General features: G+C 45.3%; 1 protein-coding gene across 1 annotated transcript in view; it reads right to left on the bottom strand.

Annotated features, from left to right (window-relative positions):
• CALN1 (calneuron 1) overlaps positions 1 to 22,720 on the bottom strand; it is a 381,739-nt gene extending 359,019 nt beyond the window's left edge. Inside the window, exon 1 of the mRNA XM_031967900.1 lies at positions 22,410 to 22,720. The gene's annotated coding sequence lies outside the window, so the exon portion shown is untranslated. The remainder of the gene's footprint in view (positions 1 to 22,409) is intronic.
• Positions 22,721 to 24,626: the final 1,906 nt, after the last annotated feature.

Raw genomic sequence — 24,626 nt, 5'->3', positions numbered from 1 at the left:
TGGCAAGTTGTTGTTCTCTCTAGGTCCTTCTTTTTTCATCTGTAAAATGAAGGGATTAAACTAAATGGTCTCTTCCAATTGGATGGTTCCCTTCCAATTCCATACAAATAATATTAAAAATAAGAATAGCGGGGCAGCTAGGTGGCCCAGTGGATAGAGCACCAGCCCTGAAGTCAAGAAATCCTGAGTTCAAATCTCACCCCAGACACTTAACACTTCCTAGCTGTGTGACCCCAATTGCCTCAGAAAAAAAAAAAGAATAAGAATAGTTAATATTTATATAGCACTTACTACATACCAGGCACTATGCTAAGAACTTCCCAATTATTTTCTCATTAGAACCTCACAACAACTCCAGGAAGTGAGAGCTATTATTATCCACATTTTACAGATGGGGAAACAGAGGCAGAAAGAATTTAAGTGTCTTGCTTAAGATCAAACAACTAATAAGTGTCTAAGATCACATTTGAACTCAGGACTTCCTGACTCCAAGCCCAGTGCTCTATCCACTATCACAGCTATCTGCTAAGATCTGTGATTAATGCTAGGTTGGCAAAAATTTAAATGAATTGCCAGAGAGAGAGAGAGAGAGAAGAAAATGTCTAGTTATCCCTTCCACATTGTAGGAGTTAAGGGAATGGCACCCTCATAATCTGGAAAACCTGCATAAAATCTTTTGGCCCTCCCTTCCTAACACAGAAATCTAATTTTTTTCTTTTTCTTATGGGGTGTGTATATTACTGATTTGGGCCACACATTTCTGAGCGTCTACTCTTTTCTACTTGCCTTCATATCTAATCAAAGGCTTCCACAAAACTCCCCCCAAAAAACCTTTTATTTCTTATACTGACCTACCACTTATCAAAAACCTCGCAATGTGGAAGGGAAAGCTGTATTCACAACACACAGTCACACTTTCTTCACCAATTTCTTAAGGCTCTAGACAATCAACAAAACAACAACCAAGCTCTGATGTTTTAGTATTTGCCAAGCCCTGGAAATTTAACAATCAGCTCTCGTGAGCCGGTTGGAGCTGACTCCGGCACACTCCTGTCAGATCTAAAAGACTAGAGGAAAACCATTAGATCCAGTGTTACCCAATCACTTCACCAGCATCGTGGTGTGGGAAGGATCTTTCCATGTCACAAGGAAACAAGTCTATCTGCCTTTTTTCCATATTGCAAACACCCATCCCCCCATTCCCTTCACTGCCCAAAGTTTTGCACCTGTCATCAGGGATGTTTTCCACCATGACAAGAGGATTCTAGCTCAAGCCAATATGGCAGCCCTACAATAAAAAACCTGATCTCTGCTGCCCACTCCTACTTGGGAAATGCCAAGAGTTTTCTGGAGAGTGCCGAACTCCAAGTGGCCGCCCAGTGAAATATTGCCACATCGCATTGATCAGTGAAACTTGCCCAGAATTGCATTTCCAACTAGCTTTTAATTCAGCTAACAGCAATGCGACAGAGGCGTAACTAGGATGAGTCAATCAGGCTACTGCCAAAGGGACATGAGAGTGGGGGTAGGGGGCATTCTTCCTCCCATCAGATAACTTGGAGCACTTCAGGGACTGTACTATAGGAACATTGTCTTCGCTTCTTCACTTAGTTCTGGATCCTATGACCACAGTATCCTCCATCCTTTCTCAAGTCCATTTTCCTGGCAACATCATCACTTACTGTCTTCTCCCTTTTACGCTCTTCTTCTAGATAGGGATGTGTCCCCTCCTCCAGGGCAATGGGACATGGCTCACATTTCCTTTCCCAACGTAAATTGTCCAGGGTAGACTCTGTACTCCCCATTTTCATATCCTCCTCCTCCAACATTCTGTGAATTGAATTTGTCCCCAAAATTTCTTTCAGTTCTGACTAGTGTTGACATTGGACCCACATAGAAATAAACTCAAACTGGGACTGCCTTTCCTCATTCAGAAATGGTTTGTGGGTGATTTAAGAAGTAGGATCTGGGACTATTTTTGGTTAATTAACATCAAGTCCCTTCCATTTCTAAATCTATGATCCCAGTGCACATCATGCCAGTCTTTGAGGTAGTTTGGGTTAGTGGGTGTTGGATCTTGAATCAGCAAATTTGTTATCGTTGTTTAGTCATTTTCCACCATGTCCACTGCTTTCTGACCCCATTTAGGTTTTCTTGGCAAAGACACAGGAGTAATTTGCCATTTCTTTCTCTAGCTCATTTGACAGATGGGGAAAATAAGGCAAATAGGGTAAAATGACTTTTCCAGGGTCACACAGCTAGTCAGTGTCTGAGGCCAGATTTGAGCTCAGAACAATGAGTTTTCCTGACTCCTGGCCTGGAATTGCGTGCACTACGGCACCTCCTCACTATCCTGGGACTCAGTAAGCTCTGACTTCAAATTGAGCCTCAGAAATTTACTTGTGTGATGTTAGTCACTTAATTTCTCTGTACCTTGGTTGCCCTTTCTGTAAAATGAGGAGCTTGGACTTGATGGCTTTTAAAATCCCTCCCAGCTCTAGATCTATGAGTCTAAATGTTTCCAAGGTCAAAGATAATACGGTATCTAGAACCTACGTATTTCCTGAGAACTCAAGAAGGAACTGAAAAAAAATGGAGAGTATAATTAACCAAAGAAAAGGACCTAAGGCTCCTGTGTAAGCCCCAGAAAGACTAAAACTTGGAGATACTGATGGGAAGAAATGAATGAATGAGTGAATGAATGAAGGAAGAAAACTCTCATAACTTAAGTGCTTATTAGGTGCAAAGTATGGTACTAAATGCTGGGGATACAAATAGAAAAGTTAATCCATTCCTGCTTCCAGTCCCTGTTTTCAGGGAGCTCACACTCTGATGGGGGAGACAGCTCTTCTAGGTGATTCAAGCTTGGGAGTGGGATGGAAAGAGCCTGTGGCCCTGAGTGTGCTCTCAGCAAAGCACAGGGTAATGCATCTTCTTTTAGGATATTTACACTCACACCACATCTGTTTCTGAGACTGAAACTTTGACAATGGCAGAGACTCTTTTCCCGGGTTTGCAGGAGCTGTGACTGTTGGGAAGTTGCAGCTGTAACACCTGCAGAGGAAGTTACCCAAGGGTTGTTTTTCTGGGTGATACCTGGGGGGCCATGCTGGAAGCAAGACTGAAAGTGGGTGTTTGTGGGTCTGGGAGTTAGTATAGGGGTTGTTGCTGCCATCCCCAGGTCTCCTGAGCTTTCTTGCCTCTTGGTAGCGGTCAATGGTTGGGGTTGATAGTGGCAGGGAAGGTATCCCTCTTCCACAAGAGCTGCCCCACTCAATGACGGGTATAGGGGCTAAAGCAAGACCAAAGGTCAGGGCCAATGGCTTAGGGATTGGTGTCATTCAAAGCGGTCCTGAACTAACTCCAGAGATCTCAAGGGAGGCGGTCGTTGACATGAACTGACTTAACTTAATGCTGTCTCTGGATCAAGGGGTTCCCAACTGCTTCATCTAAGCTGGTTCACCTGCCCTACTGGTGAGAGCTGGCCAGCTACAGCAGATATGAGAATGGGGGGCCCCTTCTCTATGAGGGATGCTTTCCTCCATAATGTTTGCAAGGGCCAAACCCCAAATGGGTCAGCATTCTAGAAGTGCGCTGCTGTCCTCCCTACTCTTAGACTTAGCTGTCTATCTGTAGCAGTTGTTTTTGGTCAGAACCTGGAGGAGGAGGGGAGCAGAATCCTTTCTTCATAAGGTATAGATTACAGGGGTCCTCAAACTTTTAACTAGGGGGCCAGTTCACTGTCCCTCAGACTCTTGGAGGGCTGGACTATAGTAAAAACAAAACCTTTGTTTTGTGGACCTTTAAATAAAGAAACTTCATAGCCCTGGGTGAGGGGGATAAACGTCCTCAGCTGCCGCATCTGGCCCGTAGTTTGAGGACCCCTGGACTATAGAACCTTAAAGTCTCTACGTTTAGAAAGCAAGACTGGGATTCTTGGGGGCACCACTGCTCCCAGTAGCAGTTGGTCTGCAGCGATGGGGAGGTGGTGAACCCCTAATGGCAGTGACGGGGCATTTCTTAGGGCAAGAAGGCCATCGTCCTTGGTCTGACCTTCATCAAGCCACTTAGTGTCTATTAGGTGGAATCTTCCAAAGGAAGTGGCTGGCAGGTTTATAAGCAGATATATAAATAACTACAGGATACTCCAGGTGCCACATGAAACCATTCGGATCCTGAAGGGATGCAGAGAGAAAGGAAGAGAGATATACAAAATCATTTAATGTCCGGGAACTGTGTTCACATAATAAATTTGGTCCCAAACTAGGCCCTGAAGCCATAATGCGCCCAGAACGGTCTCAGGTGAAAACTTGGACAGAAAGGCATTCATCCATGTATCTAAAATGATGTGAGGAGGGTCTCAGGAGGCCATGTCCATCTGGCATAGCTAAGAAGTGCACTGGCTCTCTTTCCTGTAGCAAAGGCCTAGAATGTCCAAGCGTCATCACTGGTCCGTTAGGACCATTTATTTCTCCTCACTGAACCAAGTACAGAAGCGCTCTAAGACCCACAAGAACAAATCCATTCATTCACTAAGTATCAAGCACATGTAAGGTACAAGGACAGGTTATTCTGCTGGCAATGCTAAGATGCCCAAGACACAGTTCCTGCCCTCATACGGCCTACGGTCTATCTGGGAGGTAACACATACACAAATAACTACAACATAAGAAAAAAGATCAATGAGCAAATCAAGCATCCAGATTCAAGGCCCACAAACATTTATTAAGCACCATGTCACTGAGCCATGCTAAGCACTGGGGTTCCCGAGTCAAAAAAAAAAAAAAAAAGCATCCTGGCCCATAAGAAATTTACAGTTTGGCTAGGGAGATGAGAGGAGTACCCCAAAAATTACATATCAAAGCAATATAAGTAAAGTTTTATGAGTAACTGAAATAAACTTTTGTGGACGATAAGAGGAGAGAGAAGGAGAAGGTGGGTAATTCCTAAATTCAGTTCCAGAGCAGGGCAATATCTAAGAAAAGGAAGAACCTTGCCAGTTGGACAATTAAAGAACCACAAAAAAGAGTCATGGGTTCTATGAGCAAAAGAGAGAATTGAGAAGGAAAAGGAACCAAGACTTTTCAAAGAAAGCAGGCTTCCTCTCTTCAACAATGAGGTGATTCAAACCAATTCCAGTTGTTCAGTCATGAAGAGAATGGGATCCACCCAAACAAAGAACTGTGGGAAATGAGTGTGGACAACAACATAGCATTTCCACTCTTTCAGTTATTGTGTGCTTGCATTTTTCTTTTCCTTCTCCGGTTTTTTTTCCCTTTCTTTCTAGATCCAAATTTTCTTGTATAGCAAGATAACTGTATAAATATGTATACATATATTGGATTTAGCATATACTTTAACATATTTAACATGTATGGGACTACCTGCCATCTAGGGAAGAGGGTGGAGGGAAGGAGGGGAAAATTTGGAACAGAAGGTTTTGCAAGGGTCAGTGTTGAAAAATTACCTGTGCATATGCTTTAATAAATAAAGCTATAATAATAAGAAGAAAGCAGTCTTGCCCCCTTTCTCCCTTCACTTTGGCTAAGGGCTTCAGGGAGAAATTGAGAGATTCTAGATGAGAAGTAATGAGAAGCAGGCAGATGACCACAAATCAATCAGACAAAAAGCATTTAGTAAATACTAACTGTATACACTTCAGACACAGTGTGGGGCACTGGATAGAAAGCTGGCCTTGGCGTCGGAAAGATCTGGTCCCATCTCTGCCATGTTATGGCCGTGCAACCCCATGCAAAACACTTAACTCGTCAGTATTATCAACAACTCTCCAAGATCACAGATTGCAGAGAAGGTGCTGACGTGAACTGGTAGAGGTAGTTTCCTCACCTGGGAGTGCCTGAAAGCTGTGAAATGACAGATGCGGTTCCTGCCCCATCTCTCTGCCAGATATGGCCTTGAGATAGGAAGACAGAAATTACCCAATCCCTGTCCTTAGGGAATTTATGTTCTATCAGAGGAAGCAGCATGAACTGATATTAAGTTAATTCAAAATCAATACAAGGTAATTTGAAAGGAGGCACTAGTAGCTGGGAGATCAGCAGTAGAAGGTTACTGTCCTGCTTTCCAAGCAAGAATACAGGTACTGGCTCTTTTCCCATCTACCTTTTGGAGCCAAAGGAGGCCTATGGCCATTGGCATTTAGGCAGCAACCCTGGCCACCCCCTCCTAAAGTGACCTTATTTACCAGAGCAAAGGTGGTGTCCTGACTTGCAATGAGTTTGTTATACATCAAGAGATAATTAATTCGTTTGTGCTTCCTCCATCAAGGCCAGTGTCCAATAGGAGTAATGTCTTCAGACTGACATTGGAAGAAGGAGAGGATATCATAGTTGAACCTCTCCAACTCACCCATCCTCCTTGCCTCTTACAATCAAAGGCAGACTTTGATGGTCATCTATTTCAAGTCCTTTATCTTACAGAAAGGGAAACTGAGGCACAATGATTTCTCCAGGCCACACAGCTAGTGAATGGCAGAGCTGAGATCCCTAGTCCTCCCTCTTATTATTTCTTTAGAAGAACCCTCCAACAGAATAGTCCACAGGCTGTCTCGATTCACATCATCCCTTTGCATAGGTTGCAAAGTCCCAGGCCATGGATCACTTCCTCTACAAAGCCTCCCGAATAGCTGGCCCAGACTCACACAGCACTTACCCACATTGGCTCTTGACATAATTTACTTTGTATTGCCAATTATCTTTTTAGATCTATTCACCTAGATTTTGGAAAGCCCTAGAAAGAAGGATGACTCTCTTTAGCATATCCCAGGTGTTACAGCACAGTGCTTGCAGAGGAAAGGTACTGGTAATGCTGATGGTCTAGGACATCTGCTTTGTTCCCTGAGATCTGGTCAGTACATTATTGCTTCCCAACTCATCCTTCATTCAGGTCTATCTGGCCTTCATCTTCCTCTTCCTTCAGGTCTATCTGGCCTTCATCTTCATTTCTGTTCAGTCTGTCTAGCCTTCATCTTCCTCTTCTTGCAGCTCTATCTGGCCTTCATCTTCCTCTTCATTCAGGTCCGTCTGGCCTTCATCTTCCTCTTCTTTCAGGTCTATCTGACTTTCATCTTCCTCTTCATTCAGGTCTATCTGACCTTCATCTTCCTCTTCGTTCAGTTTTATCTGACTTTCATCTTCCTCTTGATTCAGTCTATCTGGCCTTTATCTTCCTCTTCATTCAGGTCTATCTGATTTTCATCTTCCTCTTCATTCAGGTCTATCTGACCTTCATCTTCCTCTTCATTCAGTCTATCTGGCCTTTTTCTTACTCTTCATTCAGGACTATCTAGCTTTCATCTTCCTCTTCGTTCAGGTCTATCTAGCCTTCATCTTTATTTTCACCTTTGTTCAGACCTCTCTAGTCTGTCCTTCATCCATGGTTCTCCATTCCTAATCTCTGTGACTATGCATTAAATGTCCCCCATTCCTTAAACACCCTCCCTCTTCAGCTTCACCCCTGGGAATACCCGGGTTCATTCAAGACTCCCCTCAAATGCCACCTTCTATGTGAGTCTTTCTTGATCTTCCCCAGCTTTTAGATCATCCCACCTCTATTTTGTATATACCCATGAGTAACTGTGCTGTCTCCCCCGTAAAATATTATCTCCTTGAGGGCAGACTCCATCTTACATCTTTGTAAGGTCCAGAAAAGTTAAATGAATGGGACAAAGAACCTTGTACATAATAACTAGAGCAAATAGTTTACTGAAGATTGATTAAAAGGAAATATAATTTTAAATAATATAATGATAATATGACTCTGGAGTCAGATCCTGGGTTCAAATCTTACTTCTAATGCTTACACTTTGTGTGATATTGAACAAGTGACTTTCATGGGCCTCAGTTCCCTCATCTATAAAATGTGGATTAGATGGGCTCTGAGATTCTTTCTAGCTCCTGTTCTATGATCATTATGCTCAATATGACCCTGTTAACATAACATCAGGGCTCCCTTAGATATTCTTCTGACTCCCTCTAACCTTCACCAACTAGCCAGTTTAGCCAGAAGCTGAGCCCAACTTTGGGTTTGCACCCAACGGGGACCCAAGTGGCCAGAGAATTGAGTTTAACTTGAAGACATATTTTGACCATTCAAGGGCAGTTTCAGAAATGACAAAGCCTATGGATCATATTGAAAAGCATCTGAAAAATGAAGGAATATAACGCAGGAAGTGGGAAAGCTGGTAGAGGGTAAAGATGGACTGGTGGAGTTTGGACCTCAACTTTGAAAGGAATAAAAAAAAGAACTCATCGCAAGTATTCACAAAGGAGGAAGCACATTTTTTCCAAAAATTGGGGACTAGATGGGAAGATAACAGATGAAGGAAACAAAGGACAAGTGGGTAACTTTTTTTTAAGTTGCCACTAGATAACCCCCAAGGATCAAGGGAGAAAAGCAAGCTCTCCCGGATAAACTCAATCCTCTCCTTTATTTCATAAACCCTTTCAATTATTATCCTTTCTTTGGGTCTAAAAGTTCCATCCAGTAATAGTTTATCTCCAGAACAAAATTCACCTTAGAAAGGGTAATTTGGCTCCAGGACAGTTTTCAATCCATGAGGTGTTTTTCACTCATCCCAGCTTATAAATCGCAAGCTGTTTCGCTAAGGTGGCTATTGCTGAATCTCCAGGCAAGCCACCTTGGGTATCATTTCATAGCTCTGCACTTGAAACCTCTCCAAATTGGATTACCTGGAAGCCAGGCAGGCACAAAAATACACACAGACTGGGTTTGCTGGGATTAGGATTTCTTTCTTTTTTTTTTTTTTTTACAAGTCCACACACTATAACTTGGAAAAGTGGCCTAAGTCTTAAGGTCGGAGGAAGGAGGAAAGCAGATAATATACCTAGAACAAAGAGACCAATGAATCTTTGATGTTAAAGCTTCTTGTTTATAAGAAGACTGAAGCTTCTCAGTGTGGTACAGTAGAGGGACAACCTTAGAATCAGGAGACTCAGATTTAAGATTTTTTTTTAATGACACACATTGGTTACACGGCCCTAGAAATGGCATTTAACTCCTTAAACTATCCCAGACAAGGATTTTTCATTTGAAAGTCATGTATCCCTTCCTTTAGGATCATGATGGTCTGTCATCTCCAAAGAGATTTCAGTTCTAAATATGAGAACGTGAAAGAGTCTTAACTTGGAAATGTAGGAAATGATGTCTTTTCTTTCTGCTTTAAAGAAGAGATCTGTTCCTGAAAGGGAGCTAGGAGGCATAGTGGATAAAGTACCAGGCCTGGAGTCAGGAAAACATGAATTCAAATCCAACCTCAGACACTTCCTAGATATGTGACCCTGGGCAAGTCACTCACCCTGTCAGTCTCAGTTTCCCCATCTGTAAAATTAGCTGGAGAAAGAAATGGAAAAATCACTCCAGTATCTCTGCTAAGAAAATCACAAATGCAGTCATAAGAATCAGACATGACTGAAACAATTAAACACAAAATAAATGTTTCTCAAAAAGGAGACTGTAATTCCTCAGTGCAACCCTATGTTCCCACTAATGTGGTGAAAAGAGAGGAAAAGGTAAAGTCTAGTGACTCTAGTTTAAATCCTAGTTCTGCCACTTATCACCTGATCTTGAGCTAGACATTTTACTTCCCTGGACTTCAGTTTTATCCATCTGTAAAATGAAAAGGTTGGTCTTCTAGTTCTAAAGTGAAGGTGCTATAATCCTAGCAGTCTGGCTCCCCTGAGTGCCTACATCTTTTTCTGCTCTGTTAAAAAACCTTATCTCCTAGCAATGAGAGAGAGAAAAAGAGAGGCAGACAGAGACACACAGAGAGACAAAGGCAGAGACAGAAAGACAAAAAATGAGAGACAGATGGAGAGAGAAAGAGAGAGAGAGGGAGTAGCAATGAAAAACAGAGAGATGGGGAAGAGAGAGAGAGAGAGAGAGAGAGAGAGAGAGAGAGAGAGAGAGAGAAGAGCATGAGAGATAGAGATAGATGGAGAAAGAGAGAGAAACAAACAATGAGAGACAGAAGACAGATGAAGAGAAAGAGAGAGAGAGAGAAGGAGGGAGGGGAAGAAGTGAGAGAAACAACAGTTCCCAGCTGGCTGTTATCTGCCTTCCTCATTTCAATTCATTCTTCTCATGTCCAGCTTTCTGCATCTCAAGGCAGCTCAAAGCAGAAATGGAAGCAATCCCTATCAGCACTAACACCTTGGCCAAGAGATCTTGGTTTGAGGAAGGGCAAAAAAGAAACAGCCACACCACTTATTAGTCATCTGCCACAGCACGTATCATAGCTGGGTAGCAGTCTAGGCAGAGTGAGCCCATTACAAGTCCCTCTTTCAACAGTTTGAACATACTAACAGGACTCTGAATTGCCCACATGTGTTTTCGATGTTCCTGATTTGCTTCCATGGGAGGGGAAGAAGTATTCTGGCTGATTCTTGGTAAATTTAATTATTTCCCATGAAGCAGGGCAGCCTCCATCGGCGCCCCACCTGGAAACAGGCTGCTGAACATCTGTCTAGGTGTCAGTTTCCACTGCAGAGGCAAAGAATCTTCGGTTCACAAACTAAAGTTGGCAGGAAGAAGGGGGGTATCAGTTAAAAATCAAAAAGATAGAATTAAAATCATGAGAGGCAGTTTGGTATAATGGATAGAGAACTGACCTCAAGGGCAATAAAAAAACTATGGTCCAGTCCTACTTCTAATACCTGCTAGCTATATGCCCTCTCAAAGTAGTTCCTGATCTATGGTTCTAAAGTCCCTTCCCATGGGCTCTGCCATTCTAGGTTCTAAATTCCCTCCAGTTTTGAAAATCTGCATTCTAAGATCCTTCCCATTTCCAATATTCTTTATTCTAATATCTCCTCCCAACTCTGATATTCTGTGTTCTAGGGTCCTTCCCTTCTCCAAATCAAAGCTCTTATCAGCTGCATCCTTTTCTCAGGTTTTCATGAGACTAAGGAGATTTCTACATTGATAAAATCACATATCCTGAACCCAAAGAATCCTGCCTAAATGTAGGAAAAATGACTAAGATCAGTGGTTTCAAATTGAAATAAAAATAAGACCTACTAATCCATGTACAAAGATCCTTGACTCATTTGACTCAGTTTTAAATGTAATATTGTCTAGAGGGTTTTTTACTCTTTTATTTATTTACTATTTTTATTTATTTATTGTCAGATATTTCTCAAATACATTTTAATCCAATGGGGAAGTGGGGAAGGGATGTTGCACTTGACATCTTTGGCTTAGATACTATCTGGAGGCCCTTTCCAGCCCCAGGATGCTATAGTCCTATGAGAAACAGCCTGGCCTTGGGAACAGACACGCTGGGCATCCTTCATAAAAAGTAAAGGCAAACTTATGACATCTTCATTTATGTTACTGAGACAGAGAAAAAAAAAACAAACTCAATTCCTCCAGAGCCCAGATTAAAATCCCAGAATTCTCAGCTTCCTGCCCAGATTGCTAAGTCTTGGTCCATGTCCCAAGTGCTCTCTGCAATCTATCATTCTCCTGCTCAGGGGAACCTCAGACACCCACAATCATTACAGCTGGTGGTCTGACCCCTTTCCATGCATATCTCATGCTTCAGCCCTCCATACCCAGACTGTTCATTAGACTGAAGTAACTGAAAAGAGTCTCTATCTAAATGGAGGCCCCAAGGGAGACTTTAGCCAAAAGCCCCCCAAGGCAATGCAGTGGCAAGATCAGGACTTGGGGATTGGAGGTCCCACATTTGAATCCCAACTCTACTATTACTGTCTAAGGTAATTCTACTCTCGGGGCCTCATTTTTCTCATCTGCCCAAATGAAAAAGGTTAGACTACACATTCTCTAAATGTCTCTGACTCTGGATCCATGAATGAATCACCAAATGGTACTCTTGCCTTTAGGGGCACATGGCGGCTAGTGATCACCAAGCACACCATCTCTCCCGGCCAGAGGTTAAAATCAATCCACTTCAACAAACATTTGAGCAAGGAGGCTCAGAGTTCACCAAGATAAAAATGAAATGTGTATCCCCAAAGAGTTTCTATTGGGGAATTATGGGGTATAGCGATCAATCAATAAAAATCAATCAATAAATATCTATGCATTCAACAAGGACTTTTTTTAAAGCACCTACTATGTGCTAGGAACTGGGATGTAGAAACACAAAAGAAATGGCCCCTGTGACACAGTGGATAAAGTGTTGAACTTGGGAAGACTTGAGTTCAAATTCTTATTTGAACACTGTGTGACCCTGGACAGATCCCAGAACTTCTCTCAATGTCAGATCCCCCGTCGTTCCTCACTGCACTCAGTGGCCTCTCAGATCCTTCCCAGCTTAAGTCAGTGATCCTCCAAGACCTCACATTCTGTAAGAGCTCTTCCCATTATGTTGTCCTCCTGAGGGCAATCTTGCTTTTTATTCATTATATTCCCAGTGCTTAGCACAGTGCTGGCACATGGTAGGCACTTGATACATTTATCAATTGTATTTAAATTGCATATTTAAATATATAAATTGTATTTATCAATCAATTCTGATTGGATTGGACTGGGAAATGGCAAGTATACATGTAAGGAGACATCAAATACTATGGATAGAAAATAAATACAAAGTAATAGGAAGAAGGGGACGGGATTAGAAAAGGTCTCAAGTAAAAGGTAAAGTGGTGTTTGAGCAGAGCTTGGAGTAGGGGGAGGGGAGGACTAGGAAGAGTAATCTCTCAATAAGCATTCAGTAAATGCTTACTGTGTGTCACATGCTGTGCTAAATCCTGGGATACAAAGAGAAAAACAAAAGTCCTGCCCTCAAAGAGCTGACATTCTATATATAAAGACAATCGGTCCACATATAAATATATTTAGAATATGTGTTTCTTAGAAATGAGAGCAATAAAAAGAGGTAGAAATATAATAAATTATAGATATTTGAGTGATAAATAATAGATGGACAGACAGAAATATGGATAGATAGATGGATGAGAGGGTAGCTGGGTTGGTGAATGAATGAATGGACAGAGAGAGAGAGATGGAAGGATGAATGGATGGAGGGGCAGGTGGATAATGGATGGATGAATGGATGTAGAGACAGAGAGAGAGAGACAGAGAGAGAGAGAGACAGAGACAGAGACAGAGACAGAGAGACAGAGAGATGAGAGAGAGAGAGACAGAGAGACAGAGACAGAGAGAGAGACAGAGACAGAGAGATGAGAGAGAGACAGAGAGAGAGAGAATTGGTGATTCTAAGAGGCAACAGCAAGGAGAGAAAGCATTCCAGGCATGGGGGAGAGACCAGGCAAAGAGACAGAGATGGAAGATGGAATGTCACATGGGAACAACAGCAAGACCAGTTTGGCCAGATCATGGAGTGCCTGAAGGAGCAGACATGATAGATGATGGAGTCAGATACAAAGTAAATAGAAAGTAATTTCAGGGATGGGAAATCAATAAATGGGGGGGGGGGAGTGGGAAGATTTAGGAAGTGCTTTCTTCAGGAAGTAGCACCAAGCTGAGCCTTGAGGAAAGTCAGAGATTCTACGAGATTGAGGCAAGGAGGGAAAACATCCCAGGCCTGGGGGATAGAGGGGTCACCCAAGTCCTCGCTAAATGTCAGCCCATGGCTGCTGGCTCCAGGCCCCCTCCCTAGCAGATTTCAGGGAAGAATTTGTGCAAAACTATGAGTCAGCCTACATCATAAGTAATAATTTGGGGGCTAACAATAAGATCTCTGAGCGAGAAACCATTGACAGTATTCTCTTCCAAATTTACCCCCCCCTTTTTTTTAATTATGTAATTTCTCCCCATCACCATCCTACCCTTTGGAGGGCTCCCGGCAGCTCCCGTCCCAAGCTTTTAAAATGATCATTTCCTGCTGCAGACCAGCATTTATCTCTTTGGGTGGCATGAATTATAGCGCTCTTATTTTTATTTCAGTATTTATTTAAAAATAATGTAAGAGAGAGGCCCGATGCCAACAGTACTTTAATCTGCCCGAGCTCTGTAAACAACTCAGCTCCAGCGGGACCTGTGCTGCTCGCTTCCAGCAGAACAAGGAGGACGAGAGGGCCTTGGAAACCTCAGGGCCATCTGCCATGTAGGCCTCGGAGAAGCCTGCTACCTTACAGAGGGAGTGGTCAAACATCTGAGGGGGTAGGGAGGGCTGGCCTGCCCTCCATCCTGTGACTTCCCCTGTGACGACCCCCTTGCTGGCTGAAATCACTTCATCTTCTCTGTCCCTCGGTTTTCTCATCTATGAAAAGGGAGCAATAAGGTCTAGGCTGCCCAGCTCTTAGGATTTTTGTAAAATCAGATACGGATATTTCTACCATGTTTAACATATATTGGGCTGCTTGTCATTTAGGGGAGGGGGTGGAGGAAGGGAGAGGAAATTGGAACACAAAGTTTTGCAAGAGCTAATGTTGAAGAATTGTCCACGTGTATGTTTTAAAAAATAAAAACTTTGGAGCAGCTGGGTGATGCAGTGGATAGAGCACCAGTCCTTAAGTCAGGAGGACCTAAGTTCAAATCTGGCCTCAGATACTTAATGCTTCCTAGATGTGTGACTCTGGGCAAGTCACTTAACCCCAAATACAGAAGGAAGGAAGGAAGGAAGGAAGGAAAGAAGGAAGGAAGGAAGGAAGGAAGGAAGGAAGGAAGGAAGGAAGGAAGGAAGGAAGGAAGGAAGGAAGGAAGGAAGGGAGGGAGGGAGGGAGGGAGGGAAGGAGGGAAGGAGGAGGGAGACTTTAATAAAGGAAAAAAAAATCAGATATGGAAACCATTGTGAAACAGGCTGCATTATATAAATATCATCAATTGTTTTGGAGTTATCATTCTTATTAAGAATTCTATCATATTGCCAAGGTAAGTTTCCCTAGTCTAATGAAAGATGCAGAAAAAATATAGTTTGCAAGACCATTAATGTGAAGAAGGGAAAGAACTTAGAACTCAGAATGCCAGAGCTGGGAGGGACTTCAAGACACAGAATGCCAGAATTGAGTCTCCCTCAGAACAAAAAATGTAAAAGCTGGGAATGGCCTTAGAACATAGAATGTTAAAATCAGAAGAGAGCTTAGAACCTGGAATACTGAAGCTCTAAAACCTCTCAGAACACAGAATGTCAGAAGTGGGACAGGGGAGAACTTTAGAACATAGGATGTCAGAGCTGGGAAGACTTTTACAAGCTTCCTCCTCCAATCTCTTCCTTTTAGAAAGGATGAGTAATTATCTCATGATCACACAGGTATTAAACACAGAGAAAGAATTTGAACTCCAGTTTTTTTGGTTCAAAACACAGTAAACCAAAATGCTTCTTTCTAGTTCCAAGGGCCCGGTCTCTTCTGCACGTTCTTTCCAAAGCAAGAAGGAGGGAGGGATTGGAGGGAGAGCATATAGTTGGGGGTGGGGGGATTGTTGTTTTTTTTAATGGAATAGGGGAAATTCTCTAAACTGAAGCATATGAATCACAGACCTCAGCTCTCCAGATTAGACGGTACAGAGACCAGCTGGACAGGGAGCAGGAAAGCTGGAGGCTTGGTCTCAGCACCAATGTGCGGTACAGATGTTTGAGATTTTCTTTACCATGCTATAAAAATGTATATACTGCAATTAGGCCCATTATCAGGATATAAACATAGATTACACTTTATGGGATGAATGAAAGGACAGTGTAAAACCCACCCACATTTCATCTGGCTCAGAGAACCATGCCAGCCCTTGGGTTACTAGACGAAATCATCCACCTTTCAGAAACGGTATCTGGAGTACAGTATAGCTCAAGCCAAGAGCCCTAGGTTCCAGAACTGGCTACGCTGGTACCTCTGGGGCCCTGGCAAGTCTGTTCTCACCGTGGGTTTCAGTTTCCCTCCCTGTAAAATGGGTGAGAGGGAGAGGGCAGACAAGGGGAACTTTGCCTCTGACATTTTCTTCGTCGAGTTTTCTCACTTGTGACATTTACAATTTCACTCTTCCTAAGCATATCTTAATCCTTTTTTTTAACCAAGATAAAATGCCTTTAATTAAAGTCAAAATGGAAACTGCTACAGCTAGTAACAAGCCTGCAGTCCCACTCGGTTCACTCAGTTAAGTCAAATTAACCTGGAATTGGTGACAGTTGATCCTTTTACAGGGAGGCAACATGTTCGGATGGATGGAGAGCTGGATGAGAAATCAGGAAACTGGGTTCTAACCCCATCTCTGATACCAATTACCTAGGGGCAACTCCCTTCCCCTCTGAGACTTCATTTCCTCATCTGTGAAATGGGAATAATAGCAGTCCCTCACAGGATTAAGCTGCAGTGAAATGTTGCATGTAAAGTATTCTGCAAACCTTAAAAGCACTCCAAGTTCAAAGATACAAGTGACTGGGGACAGGGTGGGCCTTGGGGTCATGAAGATCCAGGACTCAGATTTTCTCTGCACATATTGGCTGTGTGACCCTCAGCAAATTGTAGGATTGTAGATTTTAGAGCTAGAAGGTGCCATAGAGGCCAGCACTTAAACTCTCTCGTTTTATAGAAAAGGAAGCTGAGGTTCGCAGAGGTTAAGTGAGCCTCTTTCCCAAGATCATATAGCTACTAAATGTCAGAGGCAGGATCTGAACTAAGAGCTTCCTATTAGAATTTCATGTTTTCTCCATAACCTTTCAGCACCCTGGACAATGGTCTAGGCCCACAGAACACAGATGAGCTTCAAATGAGCATCAAGTGGGGAAGTTTCCCCAACAATGAAATCACAGAATTTAACCAATAAAAAGATGGACAGACAGACAGATGGACAGATCAATGGATGGATGGAGAAACAATGGCTATTTTTCAGTTTCACAAGATAATGATCTAAAGCCTCAAGGAAACACAGAAGCCATCCCATCCAACCTCTGCATTTTACAGATGAGTAAACTGAGACCTAAGAGAACTAGGACCATAGGAGCATAGATGTTGAGTAGATGGGGCCTTAACAGTTATCTAATTCAATGTCTTCATTTTATAGATAAAGAAATAGGGACTCAAGGAGACAAAGTGATTTGCCCGAAGGATTTGAACACAGATCCTCTGACTCCAAAGTCATCAGGGCCACTTCTGTTATTGTAACAAAAGCAGAACCAACCCACAGTCCCTGCCTTTAAGAGACAAACCAACGTCTCCTTTCCCAAGTTTCCTAAAACCTATGGATGGTTCCAACAGAGATTCCATTTAGCTGGTTTTATTTCCCTGTTTACTTCAAATCACCTCTGGGGCAGCCAGCACAACTGAGCTGGCTGCCTTGCACTCCCTCCCAAGCCCTGGGATTTCACCAGGAGAAGGGAGTGGGCGACTATGGCAGGTAGAAAGGGAAGAAGATGGGAGGGAGGGGCGCAAAGTTCTCTATAATCTCAACTAAATATTATGGAGCCACACTGGCATACCAGAACATTTTTCAGTGCCTTGCGCAGAGATGGCCCTTTAATGAAAATTTAATTATTCTGTGGGCTGGACATATACATTAAGTTTGCAGGGAACCTCCTGAATATCAAATAGGCACCATGCTTTCTCCTGGTCTTCCGACGTTTTCATAATCCCAGCAATTAAAGCCCAGGAATTAAAAAGCCAGACTTGATCCCAAAGCTACAAAAAGCTACTTCTTTTAAAGCTGTGATGTATCATCCACTCCTCGGGTCATCAAGCTGCTGAAGCTTTGGACGCCTCAGGATTATGGTTCGAAACGTATACAGCAAAATATATGGGATTACAAAGGAAACTAATTATATGGAAATAAACATGTAATATTTTCCCCATCCAAATTCATAGATGCCCTGAAATCTATCCATGGATTCAAGTTAAGAAATCTTCTTCTAGAGAATGATTTGGAGGTGAGGATATTTCAGGAGTCAGTAGAGTCGCGGACAAAACAATCACTTGAAGCTGCTTAATGTGTGACCTGTCTTCCCTGTTCAAAAATGGTTATTAGCATTTTAATTTCTAGCAAGAACGTGATTAGAGAAGTAACTTTTGGGACTATCACTGATTTTCATCTTCATTCCTCAGTAAAAGATATAGGAATATTAGTGTGAAATAAAAGTTAGACCCAGACCCCCATCAGGTCATAGTACTAGAAATGACTTCAGAAGTCATTGAGTATTATTCTCTCATTTTACAGATGAAGCAATTGAGGCTCAGCAAGATAACCCGGGGTCACCTGAGTGACCTTAAGTGTAAGCTTCAGGAAATGCCCCAGTTTTTCCTAACATTAATCCTAGCAGTCCGGCTACCACTGCTACCTATACGTTCCATAAGAACATACCTATGTCCAGACGATGCAAATGGCTTGCCTGAAATACCAAAGCCTCATGAATTGTTCACAAGGGATCTTAAGGTGAGGTTTATGAACTCAATATGTGTGTGTGTGAATATAATCCATTTCCTTTGTAATCCTGTGTATTTAATTTTATGTATTTAAATACACTATCCTGAGAAGGGGTTTCTGGGCTTCAGTCAGTTGGCTGCCAAAGGGGACCATCCCACACAAAGCCAAGGTTCTTCCGGTTGGGTGACCTTGAGTGCAAGTTCAATATACATTGTCAGTATCTTTTCCTCACTATCTCTCACTTTCCCTTCTAATGGGAATTCATTTTATTGAACTCAAATAATATTGATTCCACAGAGGAAGGAGTTTCAAAGGTTCTAAGCCAACATGAGATAGATAGCATGGACCCCAACCACAACTGCTCAGCCAAGGACAAATGGGCTCCGCTTGTCATGCAGGCCCGCCTGTAATTGTATTGCTATGAAGATACCCAGCATCACTACCTGGTACTAACTAGATAGACACTTTAAGTAGAAGGTACGTGTCACCTGGGCAAGCCCAGCATGAATGCAGAGCAGTGACAACTGTCACCTTCTTTGGATTGTCCTCTAATTACAGTCATATGCAGAAAAACTCTCACATCAGGGATTTCAAGGGATTTCTCCAATGTTCCATGGGGGCTTCTCCATGGGAGGCAGCATGAGAACAAAAAGGCAGGACTCCAAACATTGTATCAGCACCCAGGGGCTGACGCCAGAGGGGTTTCATGTACATAACTAAGCTGGCAGAAGAAGCTCTCGGCACTGACAATAAAGAACAGATCGATTCTGCCATTCAGCAGCCCCTCACAAGTCTTGAGTCTAGGGTGAACCATCCAGTCCACACCCAAGAGGAGGAAAGATGGAGAAATTGGAGGAAGAAATGCCCCCAAAGAGGTTTACTGACAATCTTAGCAGAGCTGAGATCTTACTCAAGGATAGGTTTTAAAGATAAAAGGAACCTTAGAGACCATCTCCTCCAACAAAACACACACATACACACACCCTGATTTCACAGATAAGAAAACTGAGTCTTAGTCAAGGTTACGCTGATAAACACACAGTTAAGAAAACAGTCAAATTGAGATAGATGAAAGAAAGCAGGACATGATAGAAAGAAAGATAGATAGATAGATAGATGAATGATGGATGGATAGAAGAATAGAGGGATAGATTAGATAGCTAAATAGATATAGATAGATAGATGGATTAGAGATAGATATAGATAGATGGATTAGGTAGATAGATATAGATAGATAGACAGACAGACAACAGGCAAATGGATGATAGATGATAAATTTATAGAGACAGAAAAAGATGGAGACAAACAGAGACGCACAGAGAGAGCACAGCCACAGAGAGAGAGAGGCAGAGAGAAAAAGAAATAGGGAAAGAAATCATATATTAAACCCTTACTGTATGCCAACCACTATGCTAATATGGTAAGTAATAGATAGAATCAAGATAAAGTCAGATCCTCTAGTCCTGTTTCTGTACTGAAGAGAGGAGAGGTTTGGCCTGGAAATAAGGAAATATGGACTCTAGATCCCTCTCTGTCACAAACTGGTTTTGTGACCTTAAAAGTCCCTTCCTCCTTTGTCTGGAAAAGGAAGATTTGATGATCTTTGATTTCCTCTGATGTTAACAATCAGAAATCAGAAATCTGGGAGCCAGAAACTCAGAAGCCATCTAGTCTACCTCCTTCATTTGACAGATGGAGAAACTGAGGCACACTGCAGGTAAATGACATGCCCCAAATCACACAAAGCCAGGACTGAGATTTGAACCAATATTTTCTGGCTTCCAATCTACTTCTCTTTATACTACACTATCCTGTCAAGGAGAGCTTTCAGAATTGATCTAATCATGTGGTTTCCAATGAGCATGCCATGGGGGTGGGGTGGGGAAGAGATCAAAGTCTTTGGAGTGTGCCAATGAACCTACTGTCACAGACCTGGGTTCACAGGTGAGAAAAAGTCCACCAGCTCCATCAGATAAGTTGCCAGATCTGAAACCTTGTGAATTCTTAAACATAAAACCCTCTCCCCCGGGAGACAAAGGTGCCTGTCTTCAAAGGGAGGGCACAGATGTCTTGTCATTCTCCCCACCTCTCTTCCCCCTTTGAGTGGGCAAGCCACTGAGTCTGACTCCATCAAGTCTCGTCCAGCTTTCCCTTCACAGAACCGGCTGACCTAGATTAGATCCCTTCCCCAGTCACACACATGATAAAGAAGGCTGCTGTTCGCATTGCGTCCTCAAAGGAAGCCTTATGGATGGCAATTATTACTTCCAGAGTTCAGACAAAGGTGACATTTTGGTTAAGAGTTCTGCACTGAACAGATCCAACTCTCCTCCGGTAAATCGACCCACTGTTTGAATTTCCAGAGAAACTTTTCTCCCTTTGTTTTATTCCTCGCTCTTCTTTGACCGTGGTCAACAAGGATGCCCAGTCGGATCCACCCAGTCCTCCTCCCAAGTCCCAGTTCTCCAAAGTGTCCTCAAGAAAGGTGACAGGACCAGCGGGGATAGAGCATCTGGCAAGTCATTTAAAGCTAACAGAATGACCAAGTGCTCTCAGAAGACACCTACTTGATTCCTGCCATCCCTTACACTGTGCGGCCTAAGGACCTGGGAAAGGTAAGGGAAGCTCTCAGGAAAAGAAGGCTCCTCTAGAATGTTGCTTCTGAAGGCTTCACTCAACCCAAGACAAAAACAATCTTAAACCAACAAAACTGTCACACTACCCAACTTTGCCTGCCTCTCCTTTTCACTCCATCCTCCTCCCTCCCCCCAAAAAAATCAGAAAGAAAGACTGCTTAGGCAAGGATTTCTCAACTTAACTATACATGTCTTTTGCTTTACCGGTAAGAAAATTCCATACTAACTGACTTAATTTAAGCCTTTTACATAGCTCCAAATGCTTGGATTGAAAAATAATATTTCATCTGCTGAACTGAATGTTGGCAAGAAACAAAGCAGGACTCGGAAACCCTAATTATAGATGAGTGTTTACATTTGCACACACATGTTTAGGATAAGCCCCCTAGCCATGCCAGTACATACAAAGCCACCTGAGCCATATAGTCAGACCCACTAACATCGGTGGAATGCATATTTCCATCCCGGGCAGTCCTTTTGCACCCCATTCTAGTCATAGTCTAGACTGGACTTTTTGTACTTCCAATGGGATTTCATGGACTTGGGCCCAACACACCACTGCCTTTCCCCCCAAAATTGAAGGATCCCACTATACCACAGTGCCTGACAATGAGAGAGATGAGGATTTGTTAAATCAGGTGGTTTCTAATGGACACTTAGGTAGTGAGCTGTGACTTCACCTGACTCGAAATACCCACCTTTCCTGACCCAACCCAGGCTGAAAACAGTGCCGAGAGTCTAGAGATCCTCCACTCATGCCAGATTTTGGAGGATTTGGGGGGAAAGCTATTAGGTTTTTGTTTGTTTGGGGGATTGTTTTTTGTTTGATTGGTTTTTACACATAGACCTCTATGGGGAGTTAACTACTGGTGTAGGTGAGAATCGGAGAGGCTTCTCTTTTGTACTGAAACAAATAAGAAAGAATGGTGAGGAAATGGGGGTGGAGGGGGCAGCTGCCCTCTCCAGTTGTATGGACTAAGTGCCATAATCTGTGAGTTCCCAGTGTCCCAGTGGGTTCCACTCTCTGCAACCTAGCCCTGCGGAGGACAGGCAAAGACTTACATGCTTGTCTCTCAGGGCCCTTGGACACCTGGGAAGGGAAGTTCCTTGCCGGGGGGAGCTGTGCTCTAGGGTGAGCTGGGCATGGCAAACTGCTCCCGCTCACCTTAAATGCCCGTTCCAAATCTGCTCCAGAGGTGAAGGTCTTTGCCTACCTCAGATTTGGGTCTCCCTCTGATCAATGAGCTGTCCCAGCTCACAGAAGAGCGACTCTCTGGGGCTCGGAGGGCCTCCCCCCATTCCCCGGCTCTGCCTCCCTTGCAGCAAGGGTGGCACAAGCCACTCTGTTCCCCTGGCTGGGAAGGGCACTCAGCCCAACCGGTGGTTGCTGGGAATCTTCCCTCCTCCATTGCCCATCTCCGACCTTCTCTCCCCTCAGCCCTGCTCCCAGGATACCTGTTTGCCTCTGCCGCTGTTCTCCCTCTTGGGCTGGGTCTGTACGGAGCCCTTCCCAACCTAACCCAGCTCCCGGCTGCCCGCCCCCGGCTCCGGGGAGCGCAGCCCGGCGGCGGGCGGCCGAAGTCGGGGCTGCGGGGACGCAGGCGAAGGGAGCGGAGCCCGGGGCGCTGCTCCGTGAGGACCGACAGACTGACGGACGGCCCGACTGAGCGTCCGAAGCCCCGCGCCTCTAGAGCCGAAAGCGCGCCCCTACATGGGAGACGGAAGGGGACGCGAGCAGCAGCTATGACACCGCCCCCTCCGCAGGGTCCCCAGCCCCGCGGCCGAGGCACCGGGAGGGGGCGGGGGGAGGGCAGGGGGTAGCTCCCGATACCCTCCCGCCCCCAGCCCCTCGCCCTGCCTCAGTCCCGCCATCACTGATGCCAACAGGTCCCCAGCGGCTCGCGAGCACGCCCGCCGAGGCCCCCTGGAGTGCCAGTCCCGAAGCCGGACCACCAGAAGGGACAGGGGGCAGGGGGCAGGGGGCAGGGGGCGTAGCAGGGGACGGGAGCACAAGCCGGCACCGGCCCCCTGAGTTGGAGAACGCGGGGAGAGGAGAAGCGGGAGGGGACGCGGGGGTGGGAGGCGGCACTCACCTCTCGGCCGCCCGGGGCCGCCGCCGCCGCTGCCCCGCTGGCTCCCGGGCTCCGTCAGTCCGTCGGCCGGTCGGTGGGTCGGTCGGTCCCGAGGCGCCTCCGCTCGCTCGCTCGCTCGCAGCCGAGCGCGGAGGCCGGCGGGGGAGGGGACGCCAGGGGAGGGGGCGGCGATGAATGGAGGTGCCGAGCCGGCACACGAGCGCGCACGCACACACACACTCACTCACACATACACACACTCACCCTCACCCTCACACCTCGCGCAGCCAGCCCGCAGCCGCGTCCTTGCGCGCACCCCCCCCCCCCACCCGGCTCTACCAGGCACCCTCTTGGTCCCTCCCAAAATAAATACAATTGTGTGTGTGTGTGTGTGTGTGTGTGTGTGTGTGTGTGCCTCCTTTCCTCCCTTTCTCTCCTTTCTCTCAAGCTCCCCCCTTTCAGCTTGGCAGACACGCCAGGCGTCTTGTTCTCCCCAGCCTTCCCTGTGTGTGTGTGTCTGTCTGTCTGTGAGTCTGGCTGACCCCCCTCCCCCCACCCCTTCCCGGGCCCTCCCCTCTCGGCTCTCTGTGGCTCTCTCGCTCTCTCCCTCTCTCACTCTCGCCGGCTCTCCCTCTAGCTCTCTCCCTCTCCGGAGCCCAACTGAGCCCAAGCGGCGGGCAGCACGATCTCAGTCCATGTGCGCCGCTCGCGGCCTCCCCTCCCAGCTCCCCCCCTCGCCCCCGGTGCCCGCGGCCCCGCCGGACTTGAGCGCCCCGCAAACTCTGTGCGGCGCCCGCCCCCTCCCCGGCGATACCCCCGCGGCCCCGGGGGAAGATTCACTCCATCCCTCCCTCCCCCTCGGCCCACGTCAGTGCCGGGGGTTCACGTCCCCCTCCTCCGCCCGGGCGCCGGCTTTTCTTGGGGTGCCCACCCCACCCCTTTCCTCTAATGGCTCCCACGGTTTCCAGGCAGCTCAACGCAACCTGTGCGCACACCCAGCCCCGGGCAGACACGCGCCCGTGCTCACACACTCACACACACACACAGATCCACACACGAGGAGCAGGAGCTTGGCAGACGGTTCTCCTCCCTTCCCTACCCCGAGAAGCTGCCCACGTTAACTCCTGCAAACTGCTGTTCTTTCGCATTGGACACCTTACACCAGAGCCCTGGGCTGTAACTCTTTCATCCCCGGACCCCTTCTCCCTTTGGCTGAGAACTACACACATGTACACACACGCAAAAGGGAGGAGGGAAGACGTGGGGAGGAGGATCCTGTCTACTCAACTCTGGCACCACCAAGAGGGAGTCCTGTCTCTGTGCCTTCTTTTCCCCAAATCTCTGCTCTTCTGGGTAGCTCTGTGGCCGGAGGTCCTCGCATCTTCTGCATTTCCCCTCCCACTGGACCCTAGCGAAGAAGGGACGGGGCCAGGAGATGCCCATGTCCGAAGCACCTTGGCCATCCCTAAACCGGAAATCTCCAAGCCCTCTCCAGCAGCCCCTGTATGTGCCCCCCTCCACCCTTAGGAGTGTGTCCCCCAATAACTACTTGTAGGACAACCTGGTAAGCTGCTGCCAGCACGGGAAGCTGTGCCGAGTA

Source organism: Sarcophilus harrisii, chromosome 4, assembly GCF_902635505.1.
Source record: "Sarcophilus harrisii chromosome 4, mSarHar1.11, whole genome shotgun sequence".
Classification (NCBI taxonomy): Eukaryota; Metazoa; Chordata; class Mammalia; order Dasyuromorphia; family Dasyuridae; genus Sarcophilus; species Sarcophilus harrisii.
This window is presented reverse-complemented; position numbering and strand designations above follow the sequence as displayed.